This window comes from Puma concolor, chromosome B2 (assembly GCF_028749965.1).
Source record: "Puma concolor isolate L17-30 chromosome B2, mPumCon1.1.hap2, whole genome shotgun sequence".
Taxonomy (NCBI): Eukaryota; Metazoa; Chordata; class Mammalia; order Carnivora; family Felidae; genus Puma; species Puma concolor.
In genome coordinates this window covers 32,546,751-32,566,521 of record NC_141671.1, presented here as the reverse complement: position 1 = coordinate 32,566,521, position 19,771 = coordinate 32,546,751, and the positions used below count along the sequence as shown (strand labels likewise).

The following is a 19,771-nucleotide window of genomic DNA, read 5'->3' as shown; positions in this document are numbered from 1 at the left end:
AATATAAAAACAGGAAGGGGGACAAAACAGAAGAGACTCATCAATATGGAGAAGAAACTGAGGGTTGCTGAAGGGGTTGTGGGAAGGGGGATGGGATAAATGGGTAAGGGGCATTAAGAAATCTACTCCTGAAATCATTGTTTCACTATATGCTAACTAATTTGGATTTAATTTAAAAAAAAAATAAAGAAAGAAAATAAATGCTCTTGATTCAAAAACTGTCTTCTTGGCATGGGCACAATAAAGTTTATTAATTATTACTTCAGTGATTCATTGGTTTTACTTTGGCTGTTTTGAACCTTTGATATTTCCTTGCAGAAATTACTTAAGATTTTAACAAATAAAACCTTTCTTGATGATCCAATATTTCACCTATTAATATTATAGTTAGAAATTTTCAAATTGAATTAGGACGTTAGGGTGTTGACCATGTGGATCAGAATTGCATCTTGGATGGGAAGTTGAAGGTCCAGTCTCAGATCTTAAATTCTATGGGATGAAGTCTAAACAAGTCCATGTTATTAACTAAGAGAAGATGAAGTCTGTCTTTAACCTGACTCTGTCTCATCTCCTCCTGCTGTCACACAATGAACCTGTTCCAGTCACTTCTGTCTTCCGGTCATAATTTTAATATAAGATAAAATCATTAGTGAATTAGATTCCGAGGAATGGTGTACCATTTTTGACAAAAACTAATTTGTTACTTTCTGTCTCTAAGGAAAATGAAAGGCCCTTTTATTAATTAATGGTAGAAATAAAATTTGGGGTTTAAGATATTACCTTGTCCAAGATTTTCTCAAAAAGCATGAATTTCCTCCATTAATTTAATACTTAGTCGTCAATATGAATAGAATGTGTCATTATAAGTTATGTCATTGGAAGCCCTTAGAAATTATTCAGACAGAATGTATGTTAGTTCTAATTAACATTTGTAACATTTTCTAAGGACTTGTGTATTTTCAAGTTCTTTAATTCTGACTTTCAACTCTTTTGCCCTGACACAACCCTGTTACTATATTGGTGAAGTTTTACTAAAAAGGCCAAAGCCTGTGCCATCTTGCAGCAAAGGTGCTTCACAACAATAACCGAGTCCAGAGCAGCAAAGTAAGACGAAGAAGGACTTTGTAATCAAATAAATAAGTATTCAACACTGCCTTTTTATTTATTTATTTTTTTTAATTTTTTTTTTCAACGTTTATTTATTTTTGGGACAGAGAGAGACAGAGCATGAACGGGGGAGGGGCAGAGAGAGAGGGAGACACAGAATCGGAAACAGGCTCCAGGCTCTGAGCCATCAGCCCAGAGCCTGACGCGGGGCTCGAACTCACGGACCGCGAGATCGTGACCTGGCTGAAGTCGGACGCTTAACCGACTGCGCCACCCAGGCGCCCCAACACTGCCTTTTTAAAATATATTTCTAAATGTTTATTTTTGAGAGAGAGAGCATGAGCAGGGGAGGGGCAAAGATGGGGGTGCACCCGGGTGACTCAGTCGGTTAAGAGTCGGACTTTAGCTCAGGTCCTGATCTCCTGGTTCTTGAGTTCGAGCCCTGGGTTGGGCTCTGTGCTGACAGCTCAGAGCCTGGAGTCTACTTTGGATTCTGTGTGTGTGTGTCTCTCTCTCTGCACATCCCCCACTTGTGTGCCTGCGTGCGTTCTCTCTCTTTCCTTCAAAAATACATATTGAATGAAAATTTTTAGATAAGCAGGGGGACAGAAGATCGAAAATGGGATATGCGCTGACAACAAAGAGCCTGACGTGGGGCTGAACTCACAAACCATGAGATCACGACCTGAGCTGAAGTCAGACGCTCAACTGGTCGAGCCGCCCAGGTGTTGCTTTTGATTTTATCAGTTGCATCACATTGTACAAGTCATTCAAAATATATGAGCCTTAGTGTACTTTTCTATAAAATGGGATGAAAACTATTACGTGATAGTATATGATGAAATTATTAATAAGTACAAATTATAAGATATAAATACAGTCCAGTGCCTGGCACATGACAAGTATTCCCAAATGATAGCAACTCTATACTGACAAATATTAATTGTGCTAGGCCAGGGATGGCCTATAGCTTTCCCCTCATTAATCCAACCTTCTCCTTGTGGCAGTGTAGGTTTGTGAGAGCCTGTGACCCACAGGAGCAGTAAGAGATCATAAGGAAATAGAATTTTTTTTTGAAGGGTGTTGTATTAGTCAGTTTTTTCTATGTAACAAAGTACTCTAAAACGAATTGATTTCAAACAAAGTTTTAGTATATTCTCCTGATTCTGTAAGACAGCAAATTGCGCCAAGCCCATGTGGGCACTCTGTGTTCTGGGACAGCTCAGTTGTTTTCAGGTTTACAAGTCTGGGACGTCAGCTGGTTCAGCCAAGACTGCTGCACCTCTCCATTTGGGCTCATCATCCGGCAGCCTGGCTGAGGCATATTCACAAGGTGCCGGAACTCTCCCTAGTGCAAGAGAGAAACTGCAGGGCTTCTGCAGCCTAAATTTAGATTCACAACATCACTTCCACTACATTCTCTTAGTCAAAGCAAGTCACAGTTCAACGTCAGTTCAAGAGGTGAGTTAATATTGCATTTCTTAATAGGATGAGCTGCCAAGAATTTATGACTAATTTTGCAGTTTACCACAAATGTTCTCTGGCTTTTGTGTCTATATCGAGGAGTTTTGAATGTGAGAGTTGGAGTGCTTCCATATATGAAATGAACTCCACCCACTCAGCTACTAAATTTTACTTCATCCCCATAGCTTTCCCAAAGGGGATGTGAACTAAGAACTGTTGAATTCCAGCATACTCTAGATGTTATGCTTTGTTCTCACAACATTTTAAAACGCTTTCTTTACATTTTTTTTTAATGTTTATTTATTCTTGAGAGAGAGAGTGAGACAGAGCATGAGTGGGGGAGGTGCAGAGAGAGGAGACACAGAATCCAAAGCACACTTCAGGCTCTGAGCTGTCAGCACAAAATCTGATGTGGGGCTCAAACCCACGAACCATGAGATCATGACTTGAGCTGAAGTCGGACCCTTAACTGACTGAGCTGCCCAGGCACCCCTGTTCTCACAACATCTTAGAGGTTTCCAGATACAAGCACAGGAACTTGGAGAATTGTAAGTGATCTTATGGTCACCAAGCATATTTTGATACAAAGAACTGTGTACACGGCCCCTCAAATGACAAAGTTAATGAAGCAGACAGGCATTGCAAAGATAATTAGTTTGTTTTTCATTTAATATCACTCCCACCTATTCTTTGCCACCAACAACTCCTGTATGTGTGACTTAGTTGCTTTTTCTCTTACACTGCTCCTGAACAATTTTTTACTGACAAACTTGAAAAATTGCCTCCATGTCCAAATCCACTTTAACTATAGCTCAAGGGAACAGTTCAGCGAAACTGAATAGGTTGTTTGATGAGGACTGTGTGCTAAGATTATAGCACATAATCAACAAATGCTTGTTGAATTTAACTGAAGCTCTTAATTCATCGGGTTACAGAACTGACTGCCTGGAGACAGATGATGTTTGTGATGTCCAGTGGTGACTGGTTCTCTTTCCAGGAACTCTCCAATCCTAGCGTACTTACTTATCATGAACATTCATTACACAGAAATATTTAGTTATCATTAGTCAATTAAGCAAATGAAGAAGAATCTCATACGAAAAAAAAATTTTTTGAGACAGAGATACAGAGAAATGCAAGGGGGGGAGGGACAGAGAGGGAGAGAGAGACACGTGGACAGGCTCCTTGCCCAGTGTGAAGCCTGTTGCAGGACTTGATCTCATGACCCTGGGATCATGACCTGAGTCAAAATAAGAGTCCATACTCAACTGACTGAGCCACCCGGTGCCCCTTAAATGAAATTTTAAATCAACTGTTTATTTTAAATTACATTTTTAAAGCCAGATATCAACGCACATATTTAAAGCATTTTGCCTAGAAAGTTTTAAATTAGGATTTAACCAGAATTTAAAAATACAAATGATAACACACATAGAATTCTAATGTTCTAACAACTGACAGTATTAGGGAAAAGTATTCCACATGTGTGTAAAGTTTGGGGATTTTGAAAAAATACTTCAAACAAAGAAGTATCTTATAAAATTGTGTTTACAATAATAGAATTGATTACTAATTAGTCTTACTGGAGCATTTCTCTAAGACTATCTGTAGTGTAAACCCTGGCAGCTGGTTTTCCATTTTTATAACGCAAGTGCCCTACATAGGCCCTGTTTGCTCAGGCATCCACTACAAAGAAGCATCCACTTTGAGATGTGGGGATATTGAAGTCCACAGAATTTTTGCAATGATCGTAAAAGAAAGAGCCAGTAAAGAGCCAGGGTGCTCCACTCTGATTTTTTTGTTTGTTTTAGAGATCTAGCTGATTTAGAGAATTGACTCCTCTCCCCTTCCTTTTTTCTCTTCCTGTACCTTAATTTCTCCTTTTATTTTTTATTTTTTATTTTTTAATTTTTTTTTTTTCAACGTTTATTTATTTTTGGGACAGAGAGAGACAGAGCATGAACGGGGGAGGGGCAGAGAGAGAGGGAGACACAGAATCGGAAACAGGCTCCAGGCTCTGAGCCATCAGACCAGAGCCCGACGCGGGGCTCGAACTCAAGGACCGCGAGATCGTGACCTGGCTGAAGTCGGACGCTTAACCGACTGCGCCACCCAGGCGCCCCTCCTCTTATGTTTTAAATTCACCCACAAAGAGGGAACCTGCAAAACCCTGGGCCCCCATTCAGCTTTAATAAAGACAGAACCCCAGTATGATAGGGAAAGATAGGATAAAATAGGAAAAGAGGGAAATGATAGGACCTGAGGTCCCGGGGTGGGGAAAAAAACACGTATTTTGGAACAATGCTGGGAGTGTCCGACCACAGCAAACTCCCGCAGGGAGTAAGGTTCCTCTTAAGAATGTAACAGACACCACCTACTGTCCCTTCACATTCCCCTCAGGAATTTGACAAAAGACCTAATGAAAAATAAATAGACAATAAAACGTATGACTCACGTGGAACCCCACCCCTCATCCACTAGAAACGAGCCAATTAAAAAAGAATGACTCGGCATTTAGAATTACCTAGCCAGTAAGGGTAGAACCTGAGAAGAAACAAGGGAGGGGGAAAGGAAAGGAGGGCTGACGGGAATCATAAAACAAAGAGTCTTGTCTGTTGTCGGGGCCCCCCTCTGCAAAGAGGGCTTTCTTATACTCTAATAAGTTTCTGCCTGCTGCTCATTTTGTGTTCATCTCTTCATTCTTCCAAGGGGTGAGACAAGGAACTCTGGGTATTGAGGTAAAAAAATCCTGCAACACAAGCCTTGCTCTCAGGCTAACTCCTCCCTACCCCCACTTTGTGACCTCACTGCATGGCCCCAGGCGTGCTGTGTAATTTCCAGGATTTGTAAGTAATAAACCTTTTCTCTTTCAAAGTTTCCTGTTGGTTATTGTTGAAGGTGTCCTGCAATCTTAAGTATCACAGGGGTTGGTCTGGCAACAACATTGTTTATGGATAGCCTGAGGCACGCACAAAAAAATCGCTATCTCATTAAAGAAAAAGATCTGTCAGGGATAGTCTTGCACCTGAGAGGTGGTAGAGATTGAGAGGGTTTAGAGTGAGCTCTGAAGAGAAAGGATAGTGGGGTAGGGGATGAACCCACAACCCATTCAGCCTCTTTCTGCCTGTGCATTTGAGAGTCATGCTTTCATTCTTATCTTTGAGATGTGGGGATATTGAAGTCCACAGAATTTTTGCAATCGTTGTAAAAGAAAGTTCCTTTGTAAAAAGGTCTTCGTTGTTGGGGTTTTTGGAGTGATGGTGGAGTTCGGAATGGATGGCCATTCTTGAGATGTCTTTGGTGCAAAAAGGTGGTTTTAGTAAAGCACGGGGACAGGACCTGTGGGCAGAAAGAGTTGTCCCTGGATTGTGAGGAGAGACTGATTATATACTTGGGTGTTGGGGGAGGTAAAGGTAAGGGGGAGATTGCAAAAGGATTTTCATATGTTAAGACTCACAAGGTACTGGAGGCCTAGCTATTGTCAAGCTAAGGTTGTTTTTCCCTTTTGCAAAGCATTAACATTGAGATAGTAGGGAGTTCCTGGAGAAATGTTCTACTCTGTCAGCCAAAAGTATAGTCAATGGGCTGCAGGTTATAAGGAAATTTATTTCTACCTGTTGCTTCCTTCTTGCCTTTGTTCCCCATATCACCTAAGGAGGGGTGATGTTGGGGCTCCAGGAAACTGAGTCTACAGGTTTCTTAGGCTATTGATAAGATTGCATTTTTTTTTTGTAATTTACTAAGATATTTGTAAACTGATGGAGACTCAAGTCCTGAATGACTGTGATCTCTATCAACCATTTATTTTCTTTCCTTTTCTTTGTTCTTGGGCAGCCAGGAGTGCCTGAGGAATATCACACATATCCCACCTGGAGAAGAGTGTGTGCTAGCTTATGCGTGGCCCTTAGCTTGCCTATGGTCGGTCATTAACAAGAGAATTTAAACAGAAATGAATAGAAGAAAAATATATGGAAAACCCTAGAAGAAAACGTAGGAAAGAAGCTCCTTGACATTTGCCATGGCAATATGTTTTTGGATATGACACCTAAAGTATAAACAACAAAAACAAAAATCAACAAAATGAAACTACATCAAACTTAAAAGCTTCTGCACAGCAAAAGAAACAATTAACAAAATGAAAAGGCAATATCAGAGTGGGAAAATATTTAATAAATCATATATTAAATAAGGGGTTAATATGAAAATATATAAAGAATTTATATCACTCAATAACAAAAATGCAAATCTGATAAAAAAATGGGCAGAAGAACTAAATAGACATTTTTCCAAAGAAGACTTCCAAATGTCTAACAGGTATGAAAAGAAGCTCAACATCGCTAATCATCAGTGAAATGCAAACCAAAACCACAGTGAGATATCACCTGATACCTGTTAGAATGGCTGTCATCAAGAACATAAGAGATAAATGTGGGCAAGAATGTGGAAAGAAGGGAACCGTTATACACTGTTGGTGGAAATGTAAATTGGTTTCCCCACTGTGAAAACAATATGGAGGTCCCTCAAAAAATTAAAAATAGAACTATCATAAGATACCGCAATTCCATTCTGAGTATATACCCAAAGGAAATTGAAACAGAATATCAAAGAGATATATGCATTCCCATATTTATTGCAGCATTATTCAAAATGGCCAAAATATGGAAACAACCTAAGTGTCCATCAATGGATAAATGGATAAAGAAGATGTATGTGTGTATCCATATACACGCATACAATAGAATATTACAGCGATGAGAAAGAAAGATATCCTTCAATTTGCAAAAACATGGATGGACCTTGAGCATATTGAGATAAGTCAGAGAAAGTAAGTACTGTATGATATCAAGTAAGGCCTTGAGATAAGTCAGAGAAAGTAAGTACTGTATGATATCACTTACATGTGGAATTTAAAAAAGTCAAACTCATAAAAACAGAGTAAAAGGGTGGTTACCAGGGGATAAGAGTGGGGGTGGTGGTATAGGACAGATATTGTTTGAGGGTACAAACTTGCAACAAGTAGTAAATAAGCCCTAAAGATCTAATGTATAGTGAATATAGACAACAACATTGTATTATAATCATCAAAAGTGTGAATATGAATAAGAAACCTCACTAGAGTGGAGTTGGGAGAACAGAAGGGGGAGTTCCAGGCTCTGAGCTGTCAGCACAGAGCCCAATATGGGGCTTGAACTCACCAACCATGAGATCATGACCTAAGCCAAAGTTGGATGCTCAACCGACTGAGCCACCAAGGCCCCCCAAAAGGAGAAATTCTTGGTCCTTCAGATAACTGAATACAAACTGTCATAAACCTGGAAGAGCTTCAGTCTCAAAAAGCAAACAAATGAACAAAAAAACCCACAAAACCTTGGTAGTGGAGTTTAAGAGAATGACTAAACAAGTTTTCATAGATGAAAGCCCGAGCCTCTGGTATGGAGAGAGTAGATATGTTTGTCAGGGTCCCGTGTCTAGGCGACAAGTGTGCTGAAGTAATCATAGACCTTTGAGAAGGCTTTTACACAGCCTTGTATTCCTCAGATACCTTGGCATATACCACTGACATTGCTAGCAGGCTGTGAGGTGATGAAGGAATTGTAAATTTACAATCAGAACTAAGGTGAAATTCACTACTCAAGTGTCCAGGTCATTTCGATGATAAATGCAGACATGAAAGCCCACCTGCCTTGTGGGGGATTAGCTTAGGAATCCCCAAGCTTACACCAATAGGTTAACAAGGCATAAAGAAATATAAAGTCATAAAATTCTCACACCTGAGTTTGGGTAAAACAGATTGGCACTCCAAGAATAGGGGGGTGCAAAGACACCCTGAGAAAAGGGAGGTACAAAAGTGCCAGAATAGGTAGGTGCAAAGGCACTCCCAAATAGGGAGGGGGTGCAGCGCCCCCCCAAAATAGAGAGAGAGTGGCAAAGGCCTGAAATAGAAGTGGCAAAAGGTGCCCAATACACAGGAATAACAAGATTAGATTATTCAGGGTGAAAGCACCCCAAATTTAGTACTATAGCAGAAAGCTGTTTTCATAGGAAAATAGGACCAGGTTAGGTAAACGGTGAATTGGACTATGGACCGCTGCATTGCAGGCAAAGCAGCCCAGAGCAGAGATGGTTAACAAGAGAGAAGGTGCCTTGTTGACCCTGAGGTTATTCCCCCTATCTGTCTCATCCCCTAGGCTGGCAAAGATAAACAGGCACGGAGTCTCCTGTCTGCTGTTAACAACCATCTACCCATCTACCCAGTGCCAGGATTTTGTTTTATATTGACCCAAAACCCAAACACTGTATATCTTCAAAACCCCCTTTCCCCCCTCACGTCCTCAAGTTAATGTTCACAGTTTCTTTGTCTCTTTGTACATGCCCATCATGTATGTAAGCCTTCTGATCTAGATAAATACGAGACCAGGACCCTTATTCGGGGCTCTTGTCTTTTTCCGAACATTAGCCATCTCTCTCGCTTCAATCCTGTGTCCGCTCTTTTGTTAGACAAGAGACAACTTGAAACTTAGAGTCTATGACACTGCCTTTGTTTTTATTGATGAGGAATGCTCATTCTTGCTGTGAGCCTCTTCCATCCACTGACTTCAGAAAATATCCCATTTTCCCACACTACAGAAACACTACAGAAAGTACTATCTCCATAAGTAAAGGAAATGCATGCTTAAAGAAGGAAGAAACATTTTTGAAAATTAAACAACGTGGTTGAGAAGAGAGTAATTATAAATCAAGTAGTAAATTCAGCAAAAGAAAGGTGTTCTTCTTGCCTATTCTTCATTCCTACTGAATTTTAGATTCATGTCGTTAATTTTAGAATTTCATGTGAAATTTGATTTATATTTTATCTCTTTAGCTTTTCATGTTACATTAAATAAATTAGTAAGTTGTCATATTTTTGTTTCGTACCTTTTAGATTTTGTTGGTATTGTGAAAAAGACTTTTCTATACACATTAGTTCTGTTCCTGTGAGTTCTCTTGACAGCTTTGCTTTCCAGAGACAAGTGATGCTGCACTACATCTGATCCTTATTGGCTGGAGAGAACATGTTCAATGTCAAATCGCTGTTCCACTTAAACACAACTTCTGCAAATGCTCTGTCTGTAAGTTCTCCTTTAGCTTATGTTCTCTTTTTGGGCACGAGGCAGTGTGGGAGTTGAACAGAGCAAGGCAGGGCTGCAAAGGCACTCTGAATGTGTTTTTCCCTTCCCCTGGTATCCTAAATCTGTCTCCAGGATTTAGCCCTTTAGGCCAAATGGTACTTATTAATACTGTAGTCAGAGATGATGGAATAAATCATCTCCATATAAGAAGAACTAAATATTACTAGAAAGAAAAAGCACTTCTGTAAGTGAAGCAATACAGTGGAGACAAAAGCTTATTATTTTTAGAAATTAATAATATAGTGTCAGATATACATACATACACACATTTATTTATTTATTCATTCATTTATTTATGAGTACTTTGCATACTGACTTTTGAAAATACATTACTAATTTTTAGTATGTCATGTAGATCTTGATTGAAACTGAATTAAATCCATATTATATTCCTCTCTGGGAACATCGTATTCTGCTCTGCTTTTTTTATCTTTGGTGGTCTCAGAAGAATTTTGTAATGTTTACTCTGATGATTCTTTATATCCCTTGTTAAATATATGACTTAATATTTTGGGTTTTTTTGGTTGTTGTTTTTGTTCTTGTTAATGGGTATTTTTTTCTTCTCCTCTACCTAAATATTTTTATCTTGTACTTCTTTGTGGCTTAGTCTGCCAGAGACCAATGATGCTGCCTCCCGTATGGTTTTAATTTGCCTGAGAGGAACTTACCCAATGTCTTATTTTGGTTTCACTTAAACCCAACTTCTGCAAAGGTTGTCGCTACAGCCCAGCTAGAGAGAACTGGGTTGTGGGGTTGCAGATTTGGGTGAAGAAATGTGATAGCATGTAGACTTTGGGTGTGCCTTCCAGAGCGTTCTGCTTCTCTATTGAGAAAAAGATTCCATATGCAAAGAGAAGTGAAGGGCCGAACAGTCATACGAGGGAATATGTATTACCCCTCTGATCTAGGTCACAACTAAGTGCTACACTTAATCCAAGGATGGGCTTGCGATCATAGGTCTGTAGGGAAATGACAACTATAAATATCAACATCATAAAGTGTTTACACTTCTAGAAATGCAGAGGATACTTCATTTATTTATATCTGCTCAGTCCCAAGTGAGTTTCAGAATATGCTCTGCTCACTAAACTGCCAATGAATCCCAAATCAACGATTGGTTTGACCTGCATCAAGCAGGTGTGAACGTGATTTTTGCAGTTTCAGAGTCAACCAACACATTCTGCGATATGTAAATGATGGAAAGGAAGTCAGGAAGGGAGGGAGGGGATAGATCCAGCTATTTGCCTAGCTGTCTTATTGCTGGTTAGTTTCCTGCGATGGCAGAACCTAAAGTATGAATGGCTATTCCCTCCTATTCCTTCCCTCCTCCCCTTTCCCACCTAATATAAAGAAAGGCAGGCTTCTTTTGGCTTTTGACACTAAGACTTCTCCCCCAGATGTATTGGATCCTGATCAACAAGGCTAGTGAGAAAATAAAGACAGATTGCCAGGTTACCCTTCAGACATGATGATAATGATAATTAATAAAAATTATAATAATAATAATGCCTAATAATTACTGAGTGATTTCTATATGGCAGACACTCTTCTGCTAAGTGCTTTTACTATATTAACTGGCTTCATCTTCATGATACCATGAGGTAGGTATAATTTACCAGCTAGGAAAGTGTCGCATGGAGGAGGTGGACGCCTGCCTAAGGCTGCACCATTAGTAAGGGGTGGAGCCAGAATTCAAACTCAGGCCGTCCAACCAGAGAGGGGTGACTGTGCTACACTGTGGCCCGGAAGGGCATTTACATACACTTCCCCTCACGGGCACTAGACCACATAATTCTTCTTCTTCTTTTTTTAATGTTTATTATTGAGAGACAGACACAGAGTGTGAGCAGGGGAGGGGTAGAGAAAGGGGGGGGTGACACAGAATCTGAAGTAGGCTCCAGGTTCTGAGCTGTCAGCACAGAGCCCGATGTGGGGCTCGAACTCACAAATTGTGAGATCATGACCTGCGCTGAAGTCGGTCGCCCAACCAACTGAGCCACCCAGGCGCCCGACCACATAATTCTTCTAAAGAAGGAATTAGGCACCTGGCCACATACACCTTCAATGGCCTCCTCCTGGCAGTGTTTCACCAGTATGAGCCTTTGGTGGAGAGTTACATTTTTGTAGCTCTTCTCTGTGGGCACCTTATGGGTAGAAAAGAGCTGTTCCCCATCTCTCTGTTTTTCATATCTGTCGCAGTATTTTGTTCCTGCATGCATGCCTGCAGGGATGAACACTCCTGGTCAGTTCTAGTGTCGTTTATCTAAGGGTTATTTAAAGAGGTGACACATCTTAGAGATTTCATGCTCAGCTGAAGATTCTGAAATTTTGTTCAGTTATACTAGAAATATTACAGGTAAAACACTTTGAGTCTAAAAAGTGTTCAGCTTCATCAAAAACCAAAGCAATTCCTGTGCTGAGACCATTGCTAAATGCAGTCAAAGGGTCAAGGCTTGCACCCAGTCCCAGAAGTTCTAACACAAAAGCTGCTGTACTTTAACTACAGACTGGACATTTATTCTGAAAGTTTCCTTTTGCAGGAAAAACAGTGTGAACTTCAATAGGGCTCTCCTGTCTCTGCTTGCTTGAGTGGCACAATTCCTGGGTTTTGAATTTAAGGCTTGCTGGATTTGGGAAGTGTTTGTGTTTTTCCTCTTTATCTGTGAGGTACAAAGTGGTAACTATTTTAGTTATGTGAAATGAGTGGGTAAAAAAGAAAAAATTGGAGGGAAATGAGAAATAGAAATGACTAAGATATATAAAAGGATTGAGGGGCACCTGGGTGACTCAGTTGGTTGAGCATCTAACTCTCGATTTTGGCTCAGGTCATGATCCCAGAGTTGTGGAATGGAGCCCTGCATTGGGCTCCATGCTGAGCATGGAACCAGCTTAAGATTCTCATTCTCTCTTTCTCTCTCCCTCTACTTCTCATCCATGCTCACATGTTCTCTAAATAAATAAATAACTAAATAAAGGGATTGAAAAGTGGGCTTGGGAGCATAACTAAGATTGGAAAGTTTGTGGTCATGATCCCAGAGGGACTGTGAAGTCATATGGGAGGAGAAGAAAGGCAGAGAAGACACCCAGTGGGGACAGGGTGGGCAGGTAACTTCAGAAATTCTACACAATGTTCCATATGTAAGTGTTTCATATATCAATTTCACTGAACTGAGATGTTAATGGAGTTTCCATGCCCCCTCCCCTGCCTGCCTCCACACGTTTGGGTATGCCTTCTTTGTGGTTTAGTCTGCCAGATACAAATGATGCTGCCTTCCTTTTTTTGCTTTGTTAGCTGTAAAGACAAGTATTTAACAATTTATCACGGTTTCTCTTAAGTGTGGTTTATGCAAAGATTTATGTTCCATCATTCTTCCTCTTCAACCACAACATGGTCTAATAACTACTTCCTATGCCCAGGCAGCTTCTCCCTTCCTACAACCATCAAATGTGTCAGTTTCTCTGAGGTTTCAATGCACATTTTAGATAGTAACAGAGTCTTTGGTCAGTCTATCAAAAAGCTTCACACAAGATGTGAGGCACGTCAGAACAAACTATAAGTAAAGACATCAAAAGAGTGTAGATTAATACTCCCAACTGTGAAGGCAATTTTCAGTTAGTCACTATATTTTACAGGACACCTTATAGGCATATGAAACCAGCATAGTAGTAACTACACTGCAAAACTTTCCAAATGCAGTTGGGAAACCCATTTCAATACGATGAATCTGAAATTGTTTGGTATGATAGTGAGAGTGTGCCTAGTTATGGACCAGACAGACATAGGGCCACTGTCTCAACAGTGGCCTCAACTCTCTCTCTCAACAAAGAGACAGGTTTGAAGGGAGAGGGCTGCAGTAACCAGGGGGCTGGACCTACAGAGCTCACACTTAAACAGAGATAGGAGCCATGCTGCCTGCCAGCTCAGGGTGTAGGCAATAAAAGTTCCCCTGCTGGAGGCCAGCATATCGGCATATGCTGGCATATGCTGGCCATCAGTACGAACACAAGTATATTTTCCAAACAGTGAGTCCTTCAGGGCCTGGGCTAAATTAACCAGCACTCTCCCAATGATAAATCAGCTCTAATTTGCTTTGTATTTTAGAATTTTTTAAATGCAATAGCTGATAATTTGAGCCACATTGGTTTACACTGCTACTGACTCAAGAGCCATGTTGTAACTCAAGTATAAGAATAGGATTTTGCATTGCTATGCAAATTTATCAGTGACAGTTACTGTGTCTCACTACCCATTCACATACCTGTTCTTTTCTGGTACTGAATAAAAATATATGACATTAAGACGTTTATAACAAGATTGATACCATGAAAGGCTCACTTTTAGCTCTCCAGAAGTCTGTCTCTTAGAGTTTGTTGTATCTTTCTTACTCTTGCTGAGGCATCATCCAGTAAGCTTGCAAATTCTGTAATCTCTTTCTTCCAATAGACTTACTACATCTAAACTTAAATATAAGTCTAGGAATCCTTTCTGACACTAGGACACTGAAAAGAAGCATCCTTCTATTCCCTTATTTACTCAACAGATCTTTTGATCAACTGGAGAGTCTGGGCTACCCTAGCAAAGGATAAATTTCTCTCCTAATTATCTCAGTTACTGGGGGCTCCTTAATATGGGAGTTTTTACTGTATCACATGGGGAAAATGAAGGATATGACTGACTTTGTGGGGTTGGTTTGGGGAGATCAGCTGCACTGTCAAGTAATTCAGTGAAAGGCACTGTCATTGTTTCCTACTCTGAACATTTTGATCTGAACATTTCCTTCACATCAGAGCTCCACGCACCTCTGATAAATGGTGAAGAGATTCTGAGAATGTTTCTGAAAACCTTCAGCATGACAGAATTTGGTCACTTCATATTGCTATTTCTTCTTGATTTGGTTTTGGAGGTTGGTGACTTTCTTTTTTAATGTTTATTTATTTTTGAGAGAGAGAGAAAGACAGAGTGTGAGTGGGGGAGGGGTAGAGAGAGGGGGAGATACAGAATCCGAAGCAGGTTTCATGCTCTAGGCTGTCAGCACAGAGCCCAACACAGGGCTTTAATTCACAAACTGTGAGATCATGACCTGAGCCAAAGTTGGACACTTAACTGACTGAGCCACCCAGGTAGGTACCCCAAGTAGTTTGTGACTTTCTAGGAATTAGTCCAATTTATCTAAGTTATCTGATTTATTTGTATATACTTGTCCATACTATTGCCTTTAAAAAATTGATGTATAATTGACATATAACATTATCTTAGTTTCAGGTGAACAACATAATGATTCAATATCTGTATATATTGCAAAAATGATAACCATAGTAAGTCTAGTAACATCTGTCAACATAGATAATTACAAACTTTTTTTTCTTGTGATGAAAACTTTAAAATTTGGGGGCACCTGGGTGGCTCCATTGGTTAAGCATCTGACTCTTGATTTTGGCTCAGGTCATGATCTCACAGTTGGTAAGATGGAGCCCTGTGTTGGGCTCTGTGCTGAGCAGGGAGCCTGCTTGGGATTCTCTCTCTCCTTCTCTCTGCCCATCCCCTGCTCATGTGAGCGCTCTCTCTCAAAATAAATATTTAAAAAAACTTTACAATTTCTACTTCCTTCACTTTCAAATATGCAATACTGTATTATGGACTATAGCCAACATGCCATACATTACAACCTTGTTATTTATTTATTGTTTTATAACTTTTGACCTCCCCATAACCAATTTCACCCACCTTCTCTGGCAATCACCAATCTTTTCTCTATAATATGAGCTTGGATGTTTTGTTTGTTTGTTTGTTTTGTTCTTAGATCCCACATGTAAGTGAGATCATATGGTATTTGTCTTTCCCTGTCTGACAAATTTCAATTAGCATAATACCTTGAAAGTACACCCATGTTTGACATAAATGGCAAGATATCATTTTTTATGGCTGAATAATATTCCATTGAATATATACCATGTTTTCTTTTTTTTTTTTTTCTTTTTTTTAAAATTTTTTTTTAACGTTTATTTATTGTTTTGGGACAGAGAGAGACAGAGCATGAACGGGGGAGGGGCAGAGAGAGAGGGAGACACAGAATCAGAAACAGGCTCCAGGCTCTGAGCCATCAGCCCAGAGCCCGACGCGGGGCTCGAACTCATGGACCGCGAGATCGTGACCTGGCTGAAGTCGGACGCTTAACCGACTGTGCCACCCAGGCGCCCCTATACCATGTTTTCTTTATTCATTCATTCATCAATGAGCACTTAGGTTGCTTCTATATCTTAGCTATTGTAAATAATTATGCAACAAACATAAGAGTGCAAATATGTCTTCGAAACCCTGTTTTCATTTCCTCTAGGTATATACCCAGAGTGGAATTGCTGAATTGCATGGTAGATCTACTTTTAATTTTTAGATTCTTTTTCTTTTTTGCTGATCTGATTTGGCTAATTGTGCTGCCATGTCTTTGAATTCGGTGATCCTTTCTTCTGTTTCATCTACTGGTGAACCCCAATAGTGTATTTTTTTTAGTTCAGTTATTTTATTCTTCAGCTTTGTGAATTTTATTTGTATTTTCTTTTTCTTTGTTGAAATTCTCCCTGTGTTCATCCAGTTTTCTCCTGAGTTTGGTGAGCACCTATAAAGAACCACTGCTTTGAGCTCTTTATCTGGTAAATTTCTTCTGTCCTTTCCATTAAGGACTTTTTTTCTGAGGTTTTATTTCGTTCTTTTGTCTGGAACAGATTCCTCTGTTTCTTCATTTTGCTTGACTCTGTGTTGATTTCCATGCCTTAGATAAAATAGCCACCTCTCCTAGTTTTGAAGGAGTGGCCTTGTGTAGGAGATGCACTTTATTTTTCAACCCTGCTTTAGCTTTTGGTTGACTCTCAGACTTTTGTGATTATCTAAGCAACTATTTTATTTTCATCCTTGTTCAAAGTCCATGCTAATCTTCGCTGTATTGTTCCAATTTTAGTATATGTGCTGCCAAAGAAAACACAACTTGTTTTATTTTCAGGGCTTCTAGTAGCTTAGGGTATGCCAAAACCTGTCAGTGTCCTAAATGGGAGGATCTCAGTTAACACCAAGATTCAATCTGTTTGGAAGCCAGACCCTCAAGCAGCAGCTTTTAAGGAGGCAAATATATGCAGTGTTGTGGGACTGCAAACATAAGCTCTTCTGGCCACCAGAGCCTGACAATCTGGTGGTGTCCTTTGGGTGGCAGTTGCAAAAATTGTCATGCTAGTGTAGAAGCTCCTTTCTAGGAGATACTGGCTAGTTAGAGCTAAGCAGTGGGGGAGCCCAATGATGGTGTCCACCAGCCTATGTTCCTTGAAAACATCTCTATAGCATCCTAGATATGCCCCTCAGGCTGATGCTCCAGGACAAACAAATAGGCTTCTTTCACAGACAGACTCAGTGTATGTTTCAGTCTGCTGTCTGGGCAGCGCCCTTGAGGCAGTAACCTTCCAAGAATTTTCTTCCTAATTGTTATAGTCTTGTGGGATCAATTAATGCAGCCCCCCCCCCCCACTTGGCCACCAGAGCCAGATAACCAAGGAATGCCCTGAGGTCAGTGGTCTTAAAAACTGAGGCAACAGACACATGTAAAATCTTCCCTCTAGGAGATACTGGAACTTTGGAGCATGGTAGAGGGAGAACATAAAAATGTCAACCACCAGCTGGAGCAAGGCAGAAGGAAAGTGTAGCAATGTCTCCTACCAGCCTCTGTCCCTGAAGAATACATCAGCAGGCTCCTAGATATATGTTAAATTAGATGCCTGCCCCTTAGGCTGATTCTTTAAGAATAAGCAAATGAGCCTCCTTCATATAAAGTCTGGGTGCCTTGCAATTGGCTAGTTTTGTGCTGGGCTCCGGGATGAATGAGTCCAAGTGTACAAACCTTTAAAGAGGCATTTTTCAGTTGAGCATATCTTTTTTTGGAGGCAGGGTATGGTGTATTTTATTGGTGGTACATAACAAAGGAGGGCTCCCTAAGGCCTTCCCCTTCCTCAAGGGGTCTGGGATGGAAACTGTTTCAAGGTTTGGAGATTCTCAGTGTGCTGGGGGATGAGTTGGGGCAACCAGCTAAGGACCTCTCTCTTCTTTTTTTGCTTCACTGGGGCTGGATGTTCAGGGGTCTCTTGCTCCTTGGAAGCCATGTGGACAATAAGGTTCACCACCCAATGGCTGTAGCCAAATTTATTGTTGTGCCAGGAAATAAGCTTGACAAAGTGGTCATTAAAGGCAATGCCAGCCCCAGCATCAAAGATGGAAGAATGGGTGTCACTGGTAAAGTTGCAAGAAACAACCTGGTCCTCAGTGTAGCCCAGGATTCCCTTGGCCCAGCATCAAAGGTGGAAGAATTCACGTCACTGTTAAAGTTGCAGGAAGCAACCTTATTCTCAGTGTAGCCCAGGATTCCCTTGGCCCAGCATCAAAGGTGGAAGAATTCACGTCACTGTTAAAGTTGCAGGAAGCAACCTTATTCTCAGTGTAGCCCAGGATACCCTTGAAGGGGCCCTCTGATGCCTGCTTCACCACCTTCTTGATGTCATCATATTTGGCAGCTTTTTCCAGGTGCAGGTCAGATCCACAACTGATGTGTTGTGGGTAGGGACATGGAAGGCCATCCCAGTGAGCTTCCCATTCAGCACAGGGATAACCTTGCCTTCAGCCTTGGTGACACTGATGTTCTGGGCAGTCCCTCAGCTATCACACCACAGCTTCCCAAGGGGCCATCCACACTCTTCTGGGTGGCAGTGATGGCAAAGACTGTGGTTATGAGTCCCTCCACGATGCCAATGTTGTCATGGATGATGTTGGCCAGAGGGACCAAGCAGTTGGTCATTCAGGAGGCATTGCTGACGGTCTTAAGGGAGTTGTCTCATGGTTAATGCTCATCACAAACATGGGGCCATCAGCAGAAAAAGGGCAGAGATGATGACCCTTTTGGATCCACTCTTCAAGTGAGCCCCAGCCTTGCCAATAGTAGTAAAGACACCAGTGGACTTCACAACATATTGAGCACCAGTATCACTCCATTTGATGTTGTTGGGATCTTGCTCCTGGAAGGTGGAAATGGGCTTTCTATTAATGACAAGTTTTCTGTTCTCAGCCTTGACTGTACCATTAAATTTGCCATGGGTGATTTCATACTAGAACATGTAGTCCATGTAGCTGAGGTCAGTGAAGAGGTCACTGATGGTGAAAATATCCACTTTGCTAAAGTGAAGGCAGCCCTGGTGACCAGGTGCCAAATATGGCCAAATTCATTTTACTCCAACCTTCACCATCATATCTCTTGAAATCAGGAAATATGATGCCTTCAGCTTTTTTCTTTCTCAGAATTGCCTTGGCTGTTCGGAGTGTTTTGTGTTTCCACACATATTTTAGGATTATTTTTTCTATTTTTGTGAAAAATGCCATTGGAATTTTGATTGAGACTACACTGAATTGGTAAATCACTTGGGGTAGTATGGATATTTTAATAATATTAATTCTTCCCATCCAAGAATATAGGATATCTTTCTATGTATCTGTGTCTTCTTCAATCTCTTTCATCAGTGTCTTATAGTTTTTAGAGTACAGTTCTTTAAATTCCTTTCAAAGAACTGGTTAAACTTATTCCTATGTATTTTTTTGTTTTTGATGTTTTGTAAATGGTATTATTTTTTATTTCTATTTCAAACAGTTCCTTATTAGTGTATAGAAATTGCTGCTGATTGCTGATTTTGTATCCTGCAAATTTACTGAATTCATTTATTATTTCTAACAATTTTTGGTGGGGTCTTTAAGATTTTCTATATAAAAGATTGTTATTTATAAATAGCAACAGTTTTACTTCTTCTGTCTGTTTTGGATGATTTTTATTTCTTTTCCTTGACTGATTGCTCTGGTTGGGACTTCCAGTATTAGTTTAAATGAAACAGAAAGAATGGGCATTCTTGTCTTTTTCTTGATCTTTGAGGAGAGTCTTTTAACTTTTCACCATTGAGTGTGATGTTAGCTGTGGGCTTGTCATATAAGGCCTTTATTATGTTGAGGAACATTC

General features: G+C 40.3%; 1 non-coding gene and 1 pseudogene across 1 annotated transcript; both read right to left on the bottom strand.

Moving 5' to 3' along the window:
- Window positions 1-16,608: 16,608 nt before the first annotated feature.
- Window positions 16,609-16,717, bottom strand: LOC112862975 (U6 spliceosomal RNA). Its single transcript, XR_003223831.2, has one exon. It is a non-coding gene; the product is annotated as a U6 spliceosomal RNA (small nuclear RNA).
- Window positions 16,718-17,729: 1,012 nt separating this feature from the next.
- Window positions 17,730-19,013, bottom strand: LOC147580877 (glyceraldehyde-3-phosphate dehydrogenase pseudogene; annotated as a pseudogene).
- Between the last annotated feature and the right edge of the window lie 758 nt (window positions 19,014-19,771).